The sequence below is a fragment of the Anticarsia gemmatalis genome, chromosome 8, assembly GCF_050436995.1.
Source record: "Anticarsia gemmatalis isolate Benzon Research Colony breed Stoneville strain chromosome 8, ilAntGemm2 primary, whole genome shotgun sequence".
In the NCBI taxonomy this organism is placed as follows: Eukaryota; Metazoa; Arthropoda; class Insecta; order Lepidoptera; family Erebidae; genus Anticarsia; species Anticarsia gemmatalis.
The window spans coordinates 13,028,853-13,050,278 of NC_134752.1; the positions used below are offsets into that span (position 1 = coordinate 13,028,853).

A 21,426-nucleotide genomic window follows, 5' to 3' on the forward strand; every position below is an offset into this window, starting at 1 on the left:
ATACTAAACTAATGAGTCATACATTACTGCGTATTATCCGTAAGCTGACTGTTCGACAGAAGTAAACGCGCAATGTACTTCACATTAACAGCAGGGCTGGCAGCTTAATGCCTTCATATAAGAGCTCTTTAATGGCGATTAAAAATTGATATCAAAGGATTATGAGTTTACTGTGTGGTATTAATGTGAACATTATTAGTGAAAGAGTTCAAGAGGCTTGGCTTTGACTTATAAACTTTATTGCAGTAATTACACTCTTTGTAAAGTTTGGTGCAAAGGTATTGAAGGTTTTTATTTTTCAGTAGAGTAGTATGATGCTGGTAATTTCAACAATAAATGAAGGTATAATTACATTTTGTACATACAAGTACATACGTAAATACAAATAGAATCTGTATCTAAAATATTGAAGTAGAAATTGAAGATAAAATATAATTATAGATAAAATTCAACGAATGTATGTCAAAATCCCAATCTGATTCTCATCAGTATCAACTATTAAATAGCGTAAATGCACCAGTGACGAGCGCAATAAAACATTAACAAAAGTTTTAAGGCCTTTGACAGCCCTACATGATTACAAACTGGGTCACTGCACTCCCGCGCAGCTCGGCCATGATTTACAACGTGCTTTTACGATAATCTTTATTTTTTTATCAAGTACCCGCACGGGTCAGTAATCCATCAAGAATAGACAATTACAAAACGACGTATCCACCACACGTTCTCTTTCATAATATTACGTTTTTGTTCCAATTGAATATGGGATCGAAATAATTGTAGTCTGTTTTATGTCTTAATAAATATATCTAGGCTTTTAGAACTGTGTTTATAATCGACTGAGCTAGTTTTTGAGAGCTTTAGACTGAGAGAATATGTGTCGATGTGTAAAATAATTACCTATATTCTAGTGTTTAAAATTATCTATTATAATACTTGAGGCTACATAATTTTAGCAAGCTTGTCACCTGATCTAGCTAAGCTTGAAGGTTCACCTTCGAAGAGATTTTACGTGTAACGTTCGGGGTATGATCCCTGGATTTCTCAATCACAATTCAGATGCCTTAAGTATTATTTTATTACATTTTTATATAAAAAATACGCTACACAGCAAATAAGAAACAAAATATGCAAGAAGCCTTTTCATTAAAACACTACTGAATTTTCAATTTTAATTAACACTGCCTGTAATCATAATAGTATTCAACTGCATTTGAAACGTGACCTCGTCCACAGTGCACGTTAACTACATATTAATTACGGTCACTTGTCATACACTAAACATCATCCTTGAATACTAATTTACAAGTTAAAAGTATAAAATACGTGTCCAAACCAATGCCAGACTAATACAGTAGCTTTTGCGGTGACATATGTCATAGTTGTAAAAGGAATGCCATCAAAAACAATCTGTAAAAACCTCAAGTCTCGCCGTAAAAAGTTGTGAGATCTATATAATACCAAGTCGATTAATCTATTTAGTCTCTACTTAAAGGACCTTCTGTCTTAAGTTATTACGTATGTTATTACCATGCCAATTAAAAAAAAATACCTCTAAAACAAATAGACCGACCTGGCCATCGCATGATTTGATTATATTATTAGTATGTATCACACTACACAGCACGACAAGAAGTTAATGCTCCTGAAATGTTAAAATAATGGCGAATTTGTGTTTTCTTGCGATGACCAAGTCGATCTATTTGTTTTAAAGGTATTTTTTTTAATTGGCATGATAATAACATACGTAATAACTTAAGACAGAAGGTCCTTTAAGTAGAGACTAAATAGATTAATCGACTTGGTATTATATAGATCTCACAACTTTTTACGGCGAGACTTGAGGTTTTTACAGATTGTTTTTGATGGCATCTCACTTCTTTTTGCAGAGCGAACATAAGTCCAATTTGTATGGAAAGACGTTTTTTTTTCATAATTCAACATATTTTCTTATGGGAATGTTGTTCAGATTCATGGGCTAAACACCCTTACCCACCCTTTACCCCCTCCCATTATGCCTCATATAGTAGGTACCTATTTATTTTATTTTCTACAGTAATAATAATTCATTAACTGCAAATGTAACCTTGTAATCTTATACATTTATATGGGATTACAAAGTTATTGTTGCAGTTGGTGTATTTAGAAAACTGGACCGAAATTAGAAAATATTAAATTTTTCCCATGATTAAGACACTAAACCCTATTTGTATTCTAAATTTGAAGCTTCTAAGTCTGCTAGAAGTACCTTAGACTTTTGATGATCGGTGAGTCAGTGAGTCAGTGAATCAGTGAGTGACAAAATTCAAAATTTTAACAAGTTGTCATTCTTAAACTACTGGTTCAAATTGACTGAAATTTTAAATATACCGTGTTTATACAATGACTGATTAGTTGCTGAAAATCCAGGCTTCTTGTTTTATCCACAACGAAATTATAGGGGTGTCAAAAATAGCCCGAATTGCTTCGAGAAAAGGATGTTACGGCCGTGCCGCTTTTTTTTTGCTCGACTTGCGGGGGCACTTCCGTGCCCCCAGATTATGAAATAAGAGCGTAGTGGTTGAGAAAGATTAGGCAAACTGGCCTACCACTATATGGAATTCATAGCATGGAAGAGAGTAATGAAAGACATTTAAACTGTTTTGCCGATTACAATACAGCACAGTTATACATATATACATACATAAAATCACGCCTTTTTCCCATAGAGGTAGACTAAGGAACGTCACTTGTTACGAGCTCTACATACTTTTCTTGCTTCGTTCCAAACTGCTATTCTTAAAGGGTTATACAAATAGAACACCTTTATGATGTTTAAGGCATCAATGTTCGAATAATAGTTAAATTCGGCATGTTAAAAAAAAATAGGTATGTATACTGGAATATCTGACCGTTCTAGCCTTCTGGTAGGAGGCTCATCCTCAACAGAAAGACAACAATAAAATAACTTCGGGTTGAGCTATTTGAAAGGGTACTTGTATCAACTACTGAATTCTTAGAAACCGTCATAAGTGGCATTTCGCATAGGAACAAGGTGTTACATTATTGTATAAATTCCGCATTGATATAAATGGAATCGAACCTTGAGTCAGCTTGCCAATTCTATCGGCTCATACAACAACGTGTGGCAAAACAAACAAACACGAACAGACGATACCGCACATCTATAAAACAGATGGCACGTAAACGATGAAATAGCAAGTTATATATAGATCGTGTTGTGTCTATCGCATATAGTACATTGTTATTATGAAGATTAAAGGGATATTCTTTTATGAATGGAAATGAGAGTGCATCTCATTCATACGCATGTTTTATGGGAGTGAAAGGAAAGTACAGATCTCAATAACTCGGCCTAACTACCTACAGAATTTTGCTTTCATCAATAAGGATGAAATGTTTGCGTTTTATAATTCTTACTCTGAGAATGAATGTTGTCTTGACTATTAACAAGCCATGGTTAAAACTAGGATTATAATAATAGATCATAAAAATATTTGTGAGAAATGAAAAGAGAAGTGATAAAAGCAACATCAAGTGGCCAACATCATCTTACACCATTTTTAATAAAAGGTGCTAAATTTCATTCTTCTTTAGAAATTCCTAAAGAATCTCCTTTACTGACGATCAAATACAGTAAGCCCTTTATTAGTCACAAATGTTTATGGAAAACCAATATACCAAAAATACTCCGCATAAATCTCTTTCAAGCAAAGCTTCTCTAAAATGAAACTGCAAGTCAGCATGTTTTCCATCAGAGGTTGAGTGTGACTTGAAAAAGTACTCAGGTGCTCTCTCCTGGGTTATCTACGGGACATATGAACGACCCCCGTGGGAGATTAGGAAGAAAACGACATGGTTCCTTGTAGACACGTAATACGGTTGTTTAGTTAAGATTTACACCTACAGCTATGAATTAGGATGGATTTCGTACACGTGTAGGCTTTGACAGAGTGATAAAAACGCTTAATGAGGTTTTAATATTGCAATTTTATTCGGTGATACACTAGTTTTCGGCTGTGAATTGATTGGTGATTGTACGTTTCAAAAGTCTTTCACTGTCTAATTCAAAAAACGCAGCCAGATTATAAAATGAACATCCGAAAGGGGCTAGATTGCAAAGGAAAAAATTGGTATATTTGACCTGAAACTCTTTAAATAAAAAGAAGAAAAAGACTAAAACAGAATAAAAACGTCTATCCAAGATTACAAATAAAGATACTCGAAGTCGGGTCGAATCGATTAACTTTAATACATATTGTATGAAACAGATTGTCTAAACGATAATGTGAGTGATAAACTCCATAATTCTCTAGTTAGGAATAATAAATGAGTTTCCAAGGACGCCGTGTTGGCCACGATATAAATGTTATTGAAAACAGTCGCGTTTTAATATTTAATCGATAGTGTAAAACTGACGTAAGGATGAGAAGAGTATTTTTAAACATTTGCGGTGAAAATGGGAATTTACTCGATTATTACATATGAATAGGTTAACTAGTAAAATTTTCGAATAGTTATTTAAGCATTGGTAAAGGATTGTTATTAAATCTAAAAATTATTGGGATGTTAAGGTATTCCCACTTGCAACTTTTAAAGTCGTAAAAGAAAACAGATTGCCATTGAATATTTTTGTACCTTTTATTTAAAATATAATTTCAGATGCATAGTTAAACGGTCGGCATAACAATAGGCGTCCAGTCTAGCCTCTATTCATTCCACAATACTATTTAAGACAATGTATAAATTCCCCACATAACATAAATATATTAACCGCGGTACATTTGAGACTGAACGTTACTGCCTAGTCGTTCTGTTTTATTTTATTACTCTTTGACGAGAATGTTTGTCGCATCTGTATGCTGTGATCGATATAGTCTGTGACTGTCTGAAACAAAGGGCAAGTGACTCATCGCCGGTTGCAATCGGTAGACAAATAATCAGTTAGGAAAAGCAGTCTTCACCAAGACATGTGCATAGATGGGAAACGTCTTCATGTGCCTACCTTCATGTTTAACCCTTTATATTTACCCATCAGCATTGATGAAACTAAATTGTTGTAAGCATCAGCAATTTCGTTTTCTCGTGTTGTTTACATTATTTTGAATGGATTAAAATAAGAGTTATTTATATATTCGTGCATTCCATTTCTGTTCATTCATCGGGATTCCCCGGGATACTTTCTCGGTAATCAATTACGTCGCTAAATCTCTGGTAAAAGCTCCAAAAAAGGACCAACAAACAAACAGTTACTTATTAGATATCTTTAGTATTGCAAATTTCTACAGACGGTACTATCGTATATCGAAAGTTGAGCATCGAGAGTTTGACATTTAAAATGTACTATAAAACTAGTTTCGACGACAGCCGCTAGAGGCGCTGGTTATTTTTTCTTTACAAAAATTTTCGCTAATACCGACTGTAGGAAATCGCAAGACGGTACTATCGTGTATAAAAAGTTGAACGTCGAGAGTTTGACATTTAAAATGTACTATAAAACTAGTTCCGACAACAGCCGCTAGAGGCGCTGTTTAGTTGTTCGTTCCAAAAACTTTTCGCTAATACCGACTGTAGGAAATCGTACAGTTTAGGCGTTCCACATTGTGCAACGTTATAAGTCCGGTAAACGTACTGGTACATACAGTGTCAGTACAACAGTGTTATATTTAGCACAGCTCTGGTTTGTGTCGGCAACGCTATGTAATTGTTTCGCTGTATGAATCTCTATCGCTTCTGATCGAGACTAGACTGTTTGGGATTTGAATTAGTATGTTTTTTTCCTTGTTGTAGTTATTGTATGTACTTTTAGTATATGTTTAGGCCCAACTGAAATATATTTTCGGTTACAATGATACTTAAACCCAAATATATCTAGGCAACGAAATTGCCGCCAAAAGTTACTAGTAGTGATTAATGTTTTCAATACAATAAATTCCAATAGAAATCAACTTATCAATTGATGGTCTTGTAAAGGGAACCGTTTGATGTAAGTTATCCTAAAAACAGTAATATTTTTATTGCCTATAACGAAATTTGAACTAGAATTCTAGTAAACAGCATGGAGACTACACAACTAAACCATGGAGGCAGCAAACATCCGAAAAAAACAATTGATATTTACCCCAAATACCTAGCACTTTAGCCTCAATAGTTATAGTAAACAACATCAATAAGCCTCTATATACACTATAGAACACAATCCATTACACAAAGTGCGATGGTGTCATATTGCCATATTACTTTATAACACTTGTCTCTATGTCGCCAGCTTTATATGACGTAGAACACTAGACAAACTGACTATATAAGTTTAGGAGAAAAAATAAGAAGACCATTTTGTTTGGTATTATTGATTTGCTTTCTTAAACGCCTAGAATTTTATCCATATGACCATACGTAAGAATATTGAATTTAGAACAGAGTCTTGACATGGATGATTAACCTAGATTAGGTATTCTATGTGTTTCTAAATTAAAGTAGCTGTATCAAACATTCTACCGTCAGCTGCAAAGTCCTAGAGGTCACAGATATTTTAATATAGAATTTTGTATATCTCAGAAAAAACCTGCATATAAGGCTCTCGGCTGAGTTATAGGACTATACGCGATTCCATTTATATGTCTCTAAACGCCCTATCACATAGTTTATCCATCACTTATCTATAAGTCCTAAACCTAGAACCTAAATGTAATCCGCAACTTAAATAGAAAAAAGTATAAATGATTCCAATATCGTGAACGATTTCAGTAACATCGTGAGGGTGGGATTGCGTCCGGCGAGAGGCAATAGATCCGGCCGATCTTATTGCGTCCAACAAAAGATACTGAACATTGTGAGGGACCGCCAAAGTGCATTTGTACCCACGACCCTTACCCAATAGATAAAGGAGACTAGCACTTTTTTGGTGTCGTAATCATTGAAGTTGGAAGTATTGTGTTGATTTAGTATTAACTGCACGTGTATTGTGTCTACCTAAAATTGTAAGTTATGCTCTTTATAAAAGTTATGCGGTTGTGCATTTCTTTGATTGAGCACTTTGAATAACATATTATTTTGTACGTTTTAGTTTCGTATGAATAATCTCTTAAAATGAAGGTTCAACTGATTATTTGATATTCTTTGTCTTCCCTTTGTTTTAAAGTTTCATTTTGATATTTTAAAGCTAAAAATAAACCAAAAAGGGAATAAGGTCACAAAGCTCCTTCACCACAAGTTTCACAACGCAATACAAAATCATCCAAAATCCAGTGCGACATTCAAACCACAAACGAAAAAGTACCAGGAACTCATAAACGCAAAGAGATACGCAAAGCTCTGTATCACAGTGAGATAAGTGCGGAGTATCGCATCAATTGTTTGGAGTGGACCCTTCAACTGTTTGCACACCAGTTGACATCGATGTACATTGTACGTTGTACAGATTATCGTTACGAGCACGTGATGTCATAATCGGTAATGGATATTGTATATTCGAATTCGAAATTGTTATGTTTGAAGTTAATTGACAAACATGATCGGATGTGATAAGGCTGATATGGAAAGGTATTCATTTGTTAAAGTACTTAATTTGTAGCGAAGAGCATTTTATAGTGTAATGTGAATGTTATATCAAATTATGTTGCCGTCTTTACTGTTTCATAGAAAAGTAGGGGCATAATCGCAACTCAGTCACGCAACGCAACGGTAGCAATTACAATTTGATAAATGCACTGGAGCATGTGCGAGTCAGAACTTAAAGATATTTCAAACTTGCATACATTAAAGTATTATGAAGTGCGTATAAGTTTTGTGTATAATCTACTAATATTATTAAACTTGCAAATCCTAATGAAAAGCCTGATTTAAAAAAATCTTTTTTGCCCCGGGTCTACACGTGCGAAGTCGCGGGCAGAGACTAGGTAGTTATGTTATAGGTGGAAGTTATTATATGGTATTCTATGGTATTATCATTTTGTAATTACACTCCATGGTTAAATTTAATACCTCATTTCCTACATAACTGCCTTGATATAATTATACATTTATTAAACTAATAACAACACGGTGTCCGTTCTCAAGCGTCATCGTTATCACGTAGTAATGAACACGTCACGGAAAATCACGTTGTGATAAGATAACACAAGTGACTGATAAGATGTGATGTTTGTTTTATTGTGTACCACCTGACACGATATTGATAAGCTTTAGCGATAGAGGCTTTTTGATAAAGTGAGGATTGATAGGCGTATAGCATTTTGTTCGGTTAGCTGTAGCAAGTGTTAGTGAGTTGAAAAATCTGTGGTATTTGACTTGCACATACGTAATATCACAGAATAAATTTAACTCGCGTTTTGTCATAAATGCTTTCATATAATGTTATTCGAATAGATTTTAGACAAACACAAACGATAACACGCCCATAGTCATATCAACCGTCAATATATTTATTGATATGTTTGTTTGTACGAAATAAACAATGAAAAAAAATCTGTCTTTAAACTTTTGTCTGTCTGTCTTCAACCGTCTGTCACAAAATCCATGCATATATTTTTCTATCTAAACACAACACATAGTCAGTAGATTCACAATGGGGTTTTTATTTAAGGTTTAACCACCTATAATCAAAAACGAAATCATTGAATCAAATTGTCGCTAAGTACCTACTGTTACAAAACCCTAACCTTTGACTTAAACATCGAGTACTTACTTACACCATGGCATATTCCATAACGGTACAAAGTGATGGTATTAACATAATCCTCATGGTGTTATTTCCACTGCTGGCTTTATGGAGCCATGAATAGGTAAGCAGGTGACGACATTGTACCTACAGACCTACAGTCTTACAACCTTTCTAACCTTTTCAATTGTAGTTTTAATACTTTATTGTGTTTTTTTACCGTTTTGTATGGACATTGTTAAATTTTCAATTTTGTGTTGCTGTTTTGACTATAGATTTATTCATATACTATGTCAAAAACGTATAAGATTTGGAATGTTTAAGATTTCTGACGATAAAAAAACGACTCTTTATTGAAAAATTTGATTTTTTTAACATTAAATATTTATTATTAATAAGTAATTATGATAAGATGTATGGATGTGAATTAAGCAAGAAAAGTTTGTAAAGATCATACTAAGTAGCGTTCTATAGTGTCGGTCTACCCCTATGGAAAGAAGGCGTGATTTTATATACGTACAAATAATTATATACTATGACACGCTTTCTCAGTTTACTACTTAAATAAGTGTGTTTTAAAATGACTCCAAGACTTAGCAACGAAACCTTAAAATAGGTTACCAAGTATTAATACAAAAGCACTAGAAATATCGATGAAAGAAACCTAGAATATTCTATAAGCAGTGTATTCTTTCATCGAAAGTTTATCGAAGGCTTTCAGCTAAATGCCACGCACTAACGTTGTATTTAATGCACGATAGCAAAGCCTTGAACCGTTTGCTATTTCATGGAAACATAAGGAGCTTTCTACTAACTTGAAATACACTTAAGTTAAGAGCATAATATTTTATAGTGTAATATTATATCGCACAGCATGCTTCTAAACTGGAATATGTTTTTATTTTATTTTTTAATAGCTTTGGCAGCGGTCCTGCTTGCACATAATGTGATGATTTTTTTATTTATTTCGTTTTGGATATAATGTATCGATCTATCTAAATTTTTAAATCGTGCGTAATTGGTAGATAAAGTTACTTGAACATCTTATAATCATTAAAATATCACGTTTTTGTGCTTCAATATATTTGCATTCAGTGGTAAAACACCTTGGCTTTTCCCATATAAATTGTTGTTAAAATGTACAACAACTAACTTAGTAACATAGAAACGTTCAATACAAATTTAAAATTTAAATAGCGTGCCCATAAACTGACCACACCCAACATCGCTTGCTTCACTTATCGTTTTATATTTTTATACCAACCTTAGTGCTACGTAAATAAGCTACGCTACTTGGTGGGGCATTAAGCTACGGCGTAGGCGTCTACAGGTTACGTAGGTGCTACGACGTAACGCCTTCTACGAGCTTAAGTAAAAGGTGTCTGATTTTGTTTCTTTTGTCAAGTTATTTAAAATGAAGTAGTTTAGTTCTAATTTAATAAGTATGTGGGTTTTACTACATATAAGTTGGATCAAAATATGATGGTAAAAATTGATAAAAACGTCCTATGAAAATAAAATAAAGCCATTTAACTTTATGAACTTCTTCTTTTTTCTAATTTTTCTTCTTGCTTATTACTTCTTATTATTTTTAATTAATTGATATAAACAGTTTTAAGCCTGAGAAGTATAAAATATTGTACCGCCATTTTCAGCTGAATTACATAAATGTATCGCTAATTCATAAGGTGACTATTTCTCATTGCACCACTTATATCCAAACTTTCGGTCTTACAATAAAAAAGGATGTCACTACATATCCAATTCGTTTCTAGTTCCATGTAAATGTAGTGTATTTATAAAACATCTATTTATATAATTGAGTGGCTAATAGCATACAAATGTAAAAGGCTTCACTGCTATTTATAACATGAAGCAATAACACTGCAAATAATTATTATAGTTCACTACTTTCATTTGAAGTTCGTAGTATTTGGTTGAATTTAATTTTGAGTTTAATTAAAACGGACGTAGCGTGGGCGGATTAATTTTCATGATACTGGTTGTTTGTCAATTGGGTAATATTTTGGCACTTATTCTTTAAAATTTGAATGTTTACTTTATATGTTTTTGTTAAATTTGGATTTTTATAGTCCGTATGTTATTAATGATTTGCTTATCTTTATTTAAAATCTAAAGCATTTTCTATGAAAGATCTCTCAACATTGAATTGACAATCAGCAAATCTAACCACCAAATGACAACAATTTTTTAAAGCTTACATTCATTGAGATTTTAAATTATAGACTTCGTAGCCTTAACATTTTCACTTTACAAAAATAATTTTGTAAATTATATATCTCTATCCCTTTAAAAAACAACAAAAATATTCTCTTAGAACTGTAATTAAAAATAAACGTCCACTAAATATAACCAAAAGCCTCCACTACAGACGTTAGTCAATTAATATTGCATATGTACTAGGTCAGTATGACATTATAAGTCACGACCTTCACCGCTGACAGGCCACACTACTACAGTAATGGTTCACGTGGCACGTCCACGCTGTAGTGTAGCTCTTTTATGTTTATGCCCTCCTGGTACTTGATACTCTTAAGATATTGAAAGTGAGTAAGTGATCCTTATGATTAAAGGGTACTTTAATTTGCTTAGAAGGTGATTGGGAAATGATTTCTTTAAGTTTCGATGTTTTGTAATTTAGTGACTGTTTATAAATTATTGGTAATATTGGAACCTGAAATAAGTTAGTCAACTAAGTAACTCATTTTTTTAGTTCCTTTGTCTAAAGAACTGTTCCTTCTATACATTCATATGTACGATTGTTTAGTGTAAAGGCTTAACTTTTGAAAGACCCGTGCTTTTACGTAGCACTTAAATATGACACTAAATCAATAATAATCTGAAACGTGATACAATGATTCCAAAATCCACCACTAAGCTTCGATAACCACGATTCGACCATACTGTCAATCACTCACAATCACGCATCACATTACAAGCTATCACCTATCACCCTATCACACTATCACACTATCACCCTATCACCATAATGTAATGTCCACAAGTAGCGTCGACAATCAGTAGCGCTGATAAGTGAACAAAAAGCCGGATTAAATGTAACACCTACTGATAAATGGATAGAGTTTATCTTCACGGTTCCTCTCTCTGGCCCAAAGATCGATAACGAAGTTTTAGAAATATTTCCTGTTGGAATTTGTAAGATTGATTTAAGTTGCGAAATTTTTACGTAAGAGATAAATTAATTGATTGATATCCTTTAAAGCTTACGTAAACTTGTTCTTAAATACTACGTGTTACGATTATTATTCTTATTTTTCTTCATTTTGTCATAAATGGTAACGAAATTATTACAGTGTAGGCGCGAAGCATTGTGATGCAAGATAATAAAATGTGTGATAACTAAAACGTTCTGTTAAATTCGGAAAAAGCCAGATTGAAAATGTAATATTTAAAATATCTACGATGTTCGGTGGGTGCTTGATCATCATGCCGTTTTGGTCTGCCCATTCAATTCTCTAATCATGATAAAACAATAATCATAAAAGTCCGAATTTCCTCTTGAGGCAGTCGAATGAGACATCATGTAACCCACGCACATGCGTAATCAAAACACAAACGTTTCACTTCTTGATGTAAATTACCACGTAGATGTATCATTTTGATGCAAATTAGCGCGTTGATTCAACTGTGACAATCATTTCGTTTATTACAAATTTCCCTGTAAATACTCCGTGTGTTTTACCGAGAAAATCGTAAATGAAAAGTATGATTCACTATGATTGTGATTCGCGGAATTCGCGTGTGGTGAAAGTTGTAGTCATAATACTAATTTTAATAAACATTTTTGGTGTTTACTGTGAATATTTAAAAGGATTGTTTTGAAAAAAGGTTAATTGTGCATGAAAATATCTGAATCTGTATGATGATGAATGATTTAACAGCTGAACTAATGCCGTCATAAACAATCTTGTAACGCAACATTCAAGTCAAATCCTTTGAGACTTTATCAGCGGCTACTTTTTTAAATTGCCTAAACACCTCAGCTTGCTGTATAAAATTGTTGAATTTATCAGTTTTTTCAGCAAATATCCATTCGTTACATTTACATCAGGATATACATTTTTTTCAAGCAATATCTTTTATACTTGTATAAACTATTTGATATAAAACTAGCCGATATATCCCCTTGAAGTTCACGTTATCAAGAGAACGTAAACCTTGAACCCGGCTGTATAAAATTTTACAGCCACATTAACTGGTTTCAGTGAGGTCACACCTTTGAACACAGGGCCACACTATTCTGTAGTGTCGTCTAAGAAACACTCGTATTTCATACAAAGAATTGTCCTATTCATTATTGATGTAGGTACCAAAATCTACTGAGATATATGTAAGTTTCTGGTGTCCCATATTTTAGATTTAAGCTATATGACAAAAAATACTGTACTGGCAGACAATAAAATTCCTTTATAAAAAATAAGATGTTCCAGAAAATGTAATCTTTTAAAAAAAGAAGATAAAGTTCTAAAAATCATATTTAATTTGGCTTTGAATAAAGGAATACTCTAATTTCCCTCATTCCAAAAACTACCCATTATAGGACAAAAGTCTTAGAGTGAGATATAAAGACCCTAAACTCAAGTGAGTATATTTATTTATTATCTTATGAGTTTCATTCAAATATATCACGGTAAAGGCCCAAACCGTATTATAAAAGTGCCGTATTCACGTAAACATTAAAAACTACTACAAAACTGAATTTAAATACTACTGGACTGGTTCCAAAAATACATTGCACTTTTAAACTACTTTTAATTTGGAGGTTATGATTGATTGAACTCTTTACAAACAAAGTCAAGAGCAATAACAATGGACCATACACGTTCTGTGCGTAATTTCACAAGGACATTGCAAGATTGCATAATTTTACACTTCTTTACAAAATGTTATTACTAGGCGGCATTTTAAAACAGTCGATTTTGTGCCTTATTTTTTAAACGGATAAAGAAACTCTTTGTCCTATATACCAGTTATAATTGAGTTAGGTGATGGTTTATGTATCAGCGTTTAAGTGACGAAAGTATATATAATGTTCAAAATGTCGTTCAGTTTAACGTATGACTAAGAGACCTTTTACCACATGAGCTATGTGAAATATCTGCTTATTTCGCGTATGCAGATGAAATTAGGTGTTAGTAGATTATATGAATTAGGTCAATCTATTAGACATCCTATTGAACTATATACTTAGATAGATAATAAGTATGTACACAGTTGAGAACCTGGGGATAAGATAAACAATGTACCAAGTAAAAACAAAAGCTGGATGACCAATGAGTTTGTATAGAATTAGAGAACAGCTTTATTTATGGTCCTGTCATTTGTTTTATTTTTTTATAGCGTCGCTGTTTTCTTATACAATTTGACTTAAATTTGTATCTTTAATTATTTTAGTTTTTACAAATTGTATATGTAGATAGGTACTAACACAAAATTACTTAACTATGAATCATGGAAAGCAATACGAACAAAATTTATTTACGAAAATCATTAAAATATAGCTCTATACTAATATAATAAAGCTGAAGAGTTTGTTTGTTTGATTGTTTGTTTGTTTGTTTGTTTTGAATGCGCTAATCTCAGGAACTACTGATCCGATTTGAAAAATTCTTTCAGTGTTAGATAGCCCATTTATCGAGGAAGGTTATATGCTATATATCATCACGCTACGACCAAAAGGAGCAAAGTGCCTGTAAAAAATGTTACAAAAACGGGGAAAATTTTTACCCATTCTCTCTTACGTGACGCAAGCGAAGTTGCGCGGGTCAGCTAGTTTCCAATAAAATGTGTTTAAGACATTTATGCTTCGATCAATAAAAATAAAGTAGAAAATAATCTACAACCAATTAAAGTTCAAAACTATTTGAGAAACTATATGAGCCTTTCGTAGTAAAGTTTTCGTTTTAACTGGATAATTAGCCGCAGCTTTAATTCTAAGTACATAGGTACTTTGTGATGTGGTTTATGTCTTAACTAACCAAATCCGAATTCAACTGTTTCTGGCAACATCGCTTCAACTTAACCGGCTAGCACGAACTAGATTAATAAGATTTTACACAAAGGATAACGACAAGAATAGACTATCTTATGTTATTTATGTCGGAGAAGCGACGGCATTACGGAAACATCATCAAAATAGAAAAAATATGAGAGTATAAGAGATACATCTATAAAAGATCTACAGGATATTGACCAATTACATTCAAAAGTAACTAAATCAAAGCAATAAATCAAAATATCTTCTAAAAAACTCAATAACACGTCAAAAATAAAATTTATTAATGAAAACGCGTAAACGAATTAACGACAACGCAAGATAAACTATAATGTTGTTCTTAAACTGACGTGTGACGTAAACATGTCATTAATCATAGTCGGCTAATCAGCAGCTTTATAAATTATATATGAGTCACGAGTAACGCCGCGAGGGAACACTAGTACACAATAGACGGTCGGTCTAAGACGCTCACAAAGGAACTCTAATGAAAATTGTTTTTCTTTCGCGTCGGTGTTTGGCGTTCTAACAAAAAAAATAACATTGTTTGCTTTACGCACGTACGAATTGTATTTAATGTTGAATTGAATTAGATTGTTTAATATATTTGAAATACTATGAGATGGAGCTTCGAAAACTGAGCTTTTAAGCTCGATGTGAGCGCGGTCAATGACGCTGCGCGGAATATCTGTTGGGGCATCTCTTAGTCATAGAAAATGGGATTTTGAACACTAGTCGACCATAAAATTGTGTCAATAACATAGATATTTCATAAAATATATGAAAACTTCTTTCCAAAAGCCATAGACACAAATTTAAGGAGTATTTTGTTCTAAGACGCAGACGCGCAAAAAACGTCTACTTACTCTAGAAAAATCAATCTCTATTTTGGTATACACTAGCCTCTATTTAGTAAAATATCACGTAGGTTCAACTTATTAATTAGCATAACAAGACGCAACAATTACAATAACAATACAATCAAACAAACGTGTATGAAAAAACACATAATTTTGTTTTTAAAATAAATCAAAACGTCAATTTAAAAAATTAATACTCTAATTTTAAAGCAATTAGACATAAAGATTGAAACTCAGATACCGTCAATTATAAAAAAAAACAACACCCCAAAAAAACGATCGATTCGAAATTAAAAAAAAATATAACACAAAACCGTTGAAATAAATGTGATAAGTTAATATAAAAATTTAATCACGGTATTTACCTGAAGCTGTTGTTGTTCAATAGTGCCGGCTTATTGCCGGCAACTGCATGACGGTCACAAGATAATGCACAGACACTTTGTCTTTGGTATGGCAGGGTACCGCGCGCGGGCGAGGTGCGGCCTGAACTAGCCGCCTCGCCCGCTAGCCCGGTCGATACGCTTCGCACAACAGGTCCCTATGCGTGCGCCGAAACGTAAACACTCACACTAACGCGTAAAACACACTACAGATGAACTTAAATCCGTATTGGTGCATAAACAACTGCACATTGGATCGTGTTTTGCTTAATATTTAGAGCAATTAAGCTACGGTTTCAAATTATCTTTCTGCACTCCAATTATTATGTTAATCACGCGATGTTTACACAAATTCTGTCAGAACCTATTGCGTCGCGGATTATACTTGGATACAATTATACCAGGACTCCATAAAGGTATAAGAAGAAGCCTAAAATACTGGACAGTACGTATGTCTTCAGGTTATTGCTAAAGATGACGCAAAGAAGATTAATTAAGTAGAAAATGTTAAGTTCAAGCAATGTCATTACAGATTAATTTACTAACTTTGATGGCAAGGGAACTACGACGTTTCTTTCAAAGCTTTGAGCGTAGTGCGAGCTTTGGCGTCTCTGGACTTGTAAATTGAAATACTTTGTGCAAAACTTATAGTTAATCATTTACCTTACCTAGGTAATTTCTAGGAAAAATATAGGAATAGCTTCAACTGCATTTAGACAATATTAGTTCGCTTAAGAATATGAAAGCATGGTCCTAACACGATGTATAGACACAGGTAGGTTTTTTTTCGTTGCTTCGTTTTTTAGCGGACTGATATCCATGGTGTCAATCTATCTACTTAAACTACTACATAATTTTGAAAATTCCGTTTACCTGTTTTAATAGCGAGTAAACAGTTTAGGACCAAAAGCATCATAAAATATTATTTTATCGGATTCAATATACCTTTGACATACTTCGAATACAGAAGTGATATTGCAAACTCATACAATTATTCAATGGTGGTTGCTCGCGGAGAGTAATTACTTCAACCCATTAAACTGTTTACGTAACACATCTGCTGTTGACAGTGCTGTTAACGAGCGAGTGACAACACCAAGTGCTAGTTTGTTTTTATGCAATTATAGAAATTTTCTTTCAAAACCCACATTCCAGTTACTAGTAAGAAATAATAATTGCGCACAATAGGATTCGCCACAAGTCTAGTACTGAGCCCCTTGACCCAATGGCCTCCAAAAAATTGTAAGAAATGGAAGAGGGCTATAAAAAAATACCCATTTTTTCGTGAAGACTTCACAAAAGATGTGATTTTTTTCCAAAAATACAGAGTTTTTCTGGTAAATGTTAGAGACGGCCAATAACACAACAAACTAACTTAAGCGGGCGAAGTCACGCGGATCAGTAAGTTCACAATACCTGTAATCCTACTAGTATTCCAAAGTACGGACTTTGCTTTGTAGAACTTTAATTCGTTTTGTTTGCATCGCTAGTTGTAGCGCCCCCGGGCGGCGGCGGCTGGAACTATTCTCGTCCTAGGTAAACGGCTCACCAGAAACAAATAAGTTAGATGTACTAGAATTTCGCTCCGTACGTCATCACGTTGCGTCAGAAGAGGGTGAGTATTGCACAATCTACTTTAAAATTAGATAATTAAAGTTTTAAACATGTTATGTAACTTGGAGTGGAATACTACTGAACTAAAAATATGTATGCAAAGAACTGCTGGTTGTAAATTTTCAGTTAGCTTATATATTAAGATAACTTCATGGCAATAACGTAATTTGGATTCTTTCGTTCCTTGAATGAAATATAGTAAACATTATTTTTTATTATGTGCATGAAAGTATGAAGCCAAAAAAATATTATGTTACAAATCGCCAAATAGGCAAATTAGACAATTACAACAATTTTAGTAAGACTACAGGGAAAGGTCCGAGTCCTCTCTGGATCACCAAAGTTAGGTTCGCAATGATTCTATAGCTATTTACTACCAATATTGTGTATATAACTTTATAGAACATGTATTTATTTATATTGACAGTGAACTGCATAATCAAATGTCAGCTTCGCCCAATTGGAGAGCAAAACAAACATCGAGAGGTTCTATACATCAATCGTAAATTAAGTTAATTTGAATATGAACACATTGCGCAACAGATGTTTCGCCGTGAAGCTACAAATTGACGTCATTGGGTAATGTGACGTCATACGGATACTACGTAGGATTTGAGATCGATATTTTAGTGTTATAGACCATAAGCATGATAGGCAGAAAGCTAGATGGTAAAGAAAGGTTAAGATAGTTGAACACTCCTTTATTATGTCTAGTACGGTAAGTTTGAGATAGTTGTCTCGAATTGTACTTTGTGTCAATTGTTTGTATCTTGGGAAACATGAAATTTAATTAAAAACATAAGTGGTGAGTATTTTAAACAATACATAATGAATACAGCGCCTGTTCGAGGGGAATGTAGGGCCTTACTTCAAATGTGAAGAACAAGCCTGCAGTGTTGTGTGGTGGACTTAAAATCGAACACTTCCCTTATTACAACAGTAGACCTAAGGGTACATGTAGGACAGTAGTAAATACTCTTTTGTAATAAAACAATCGGCAAGAATTCGCTCACTCATTTCATTTAGATACTTACGCTAAGCACTTTTCATTCATATACATACATGCAAGTCAACAATTATGTATTTACCAAACTATGTAAATCTTTCATTATCTACTAATATTTTAAAAGCGGAGGGTTTGTTTGTTTGTTTGAACGCGCTAATCAGGAACTACTGGTCCGTTTTGAAAAATTCTTCAGTGTTAGATAGCCCATTTATCAAGGAAGGCTAAAGGCTATATATCATCACGCTATGACCAATAGGAGCAGAGCAGCAGCAAAAAATGTTACGAAAATGGGGAAAATTTTGATTCATTCTGTCTTATGTGACGCAAGCAAAGTTGCGCTGTTCAGCTCTTTATATAAATACAAACATAAATGCTACATTTTCTCCCAGCGTGTCCTTGTTGGTGTTGAAGCGTACATCCTGTAACGACGTAGATATCACAATGGCAGTACGGACCACAAACTGTCTTCAGATAAGAAAGCCCTTCGAAGTAGTGACCTATTGAAGGACGTGTTGTATGTTAGGTTTTTTTATCTTTTTTTTCTATTGATCGATAAGTTACTAGGACTTCTACAATGAATTAACGATTTAAACTGTCGCGACTGGTATACATAACATTATAATGTAACGGGTCTTAGACGCGATTGAAAATTAAAGATTTGTAGACGTGGTAATTTTAAGAAGTAATTTTAGATTGTTGCTTTGTCTTGAGGCATGTTACTTATTTATTAATGTAATTAATTATCTAACTCATGTTAAATTGTAATTTCTTTGGAAGAAGGATTGAAATACTTACCTTTTTTTCAATATAACATGCGTTTCAGGCTTAGCATTCGTGTTTCAACATACACTGCCTATTCTAAGTCAAGGGTCACTTAAAAAATCTTTACTCTTCTTATCGATATTAAGTTAATTTACCTCAAAAAATCCCTCCCACTCTCTCCTATCTTAAATTGACCATCGTCCCAAACTATTTCACCCACATCCATCCATCTCCCTGACACGTCGAAGATTAAAACAAACATTATTATTTGTTCTCATATCTCTGTTATATCCACCTCTAACTAAATATCACTAAAACTAGCAGATATCCGCGTTACGTGCTTGTCCCCACATTTCACGGATATAATGGTTTGCCTAACGTTATTTTTGTAGCATGCTAATCCAGTAACAGTAAAATTTTCAAATTCAAAATATTCTTTATTTCTTTAATTTGTAACAGGTATTTTAAATCGTATTATCGTGTATTTGTAACCATCGTGGTAATATTATAAATGCCTAATAGAAGCACTCATATCTTGTTAATTTGAAGCCATAAGTTTCTAGGCGTTTGTTTAAAAAAACAAATCCTTTTTCTACTACAATTATATATTATTGTTCTTCCATTTTTTTTTATATACAAGTTAATGGTATACCCAAGTACACTCCGGGTTACAAGACTTAGAAGTGAATATCTTGCAGCAAATACTGTAACTCGTACTTGCATAATATATGTTTATTCGATTAAGAAGTTCGCAAGGACTGTACTTCTACCGCATGGGAATTTAGCGTCTTTATGTATGTATGTGTTCAATTTGCTTTTTCTCTGCTTAATTATCTTGTAACTAAACGAGACATTTGTAAAGTAGTGTACGATAAAAGAAGTCAAGGAAACCAATGTACAGTGAGATAACTAGCCCTTACTATTAGTAGAGTTATTGGATATAACTCTACTTATATTATAAAAACAAAAGATGGAAGTATATTGTTCTTTTAGCAAAACTACTAAATGCATGTTGATGGAATTTGGTACACAGTTTATAACTTATATCAGCTTATAGGCTACTACTTATCCCGCGAAATAGTTCCGCGTGGACGAAGTCACAGGCACCTAACATACATATCAAATCAACGACATCAAACAAAATAATAATATATATACAGTAAAAGATACATACTTCGAAAATGTTATCTTTAATAACATTGAGAGAAGCTGCAGTACCTAAAGGAAATCACTACTGCAGTCAATAGCAACAGTTATAAAACGTCAGTAAAGTGAGTTCGTGGCAATTTCCGATACGAATTGACCGACGTTTTCATATCTTCGCTCAGTCGATGTAAAATTCATTTGATTTTATTTTATTTCTTTCAATTTTATGCCACCGCTGACGAACGGGAAGAAATATAAAATAAAAAATACAGGAAGCGAACCTTCCCCTTTGCTTATAATGCTATTAAGTGTTTTTTCTTTTGGTATTAATAAAACTAACGAACCGGTATTGAGTATTTTTATCCAAATGGAATAATATTACAGTCCTAATATTTGGACTTGTAAGATTTGTGACTCTCTTACGTTTTCAAAGCTAAATTACGAAACGGATTTTGATAGAATTTTGTTTGGACAAAGTTGAAAATAGAGATCATAAATAACTTACTTTTTTAAAAAGATCAACCTCTGAAAACATATATTTATTTTACCCGAATAACACACGAGTGGATCGCATAGTTTGAAATAGGTAGGCTAGAGTAATATACATTCATAAAAATGTTATTATGGATAGTCAAGTTTTACCTATACCGGTTTATTCAAAGAAAGCCTTAAAGGTAAAATGATTGAGGTATCGCTGAAGTCGGCACGCGCGAAAATTTGGGTGAGCAACACTCTTTGTTGGCAGTTTTTGATCTACCGAGCTAGTCTTGGCACAGACCCCGTCCTGGGTGCTTGAGATCATGTGTGAACTAGACAAAGAACTATTCGTTTCAAATGGCTTTATTATGTTTGTAGAGCCAAGCTAATTTTCAACGAATGATCCGTTAGCTTTAAGGTGTCATTTGCGTTTTTTTTTATGTTTCTTATAATTATCGTCAACATTAGTAAGTTCTTTTTTG

At 33.4% G+C, this 21,426-nt stretch overlaps 1 protein-coding gene across 4 annotated transcripts in view; it reads right to left on the reverse strand.

Moving 5' to 3' along the window:
- Nucleotides 1-16,071, reverse strand: part of LOC142975137 (uncharacterized) — an 81,705-nt gene extending 65,634 nt beyond the window's left edge. For all 4 annotated transcript variants that reach the window (XM_076117837.1, XM_076117836.1, XM_076117835.1 and 1 more), the window contains exon 1: nucleotides 15,922-16,071. The gene's annotated coding sequence lies outside the window, so the exon portion shown is untranslated. The remainder of the gene's footprint in view (nucleotides 1-15,921) is intronic.
- Between the last annotated feature and the right edge of the window lie 5,355 nt (nucleotides 16,072-21,426).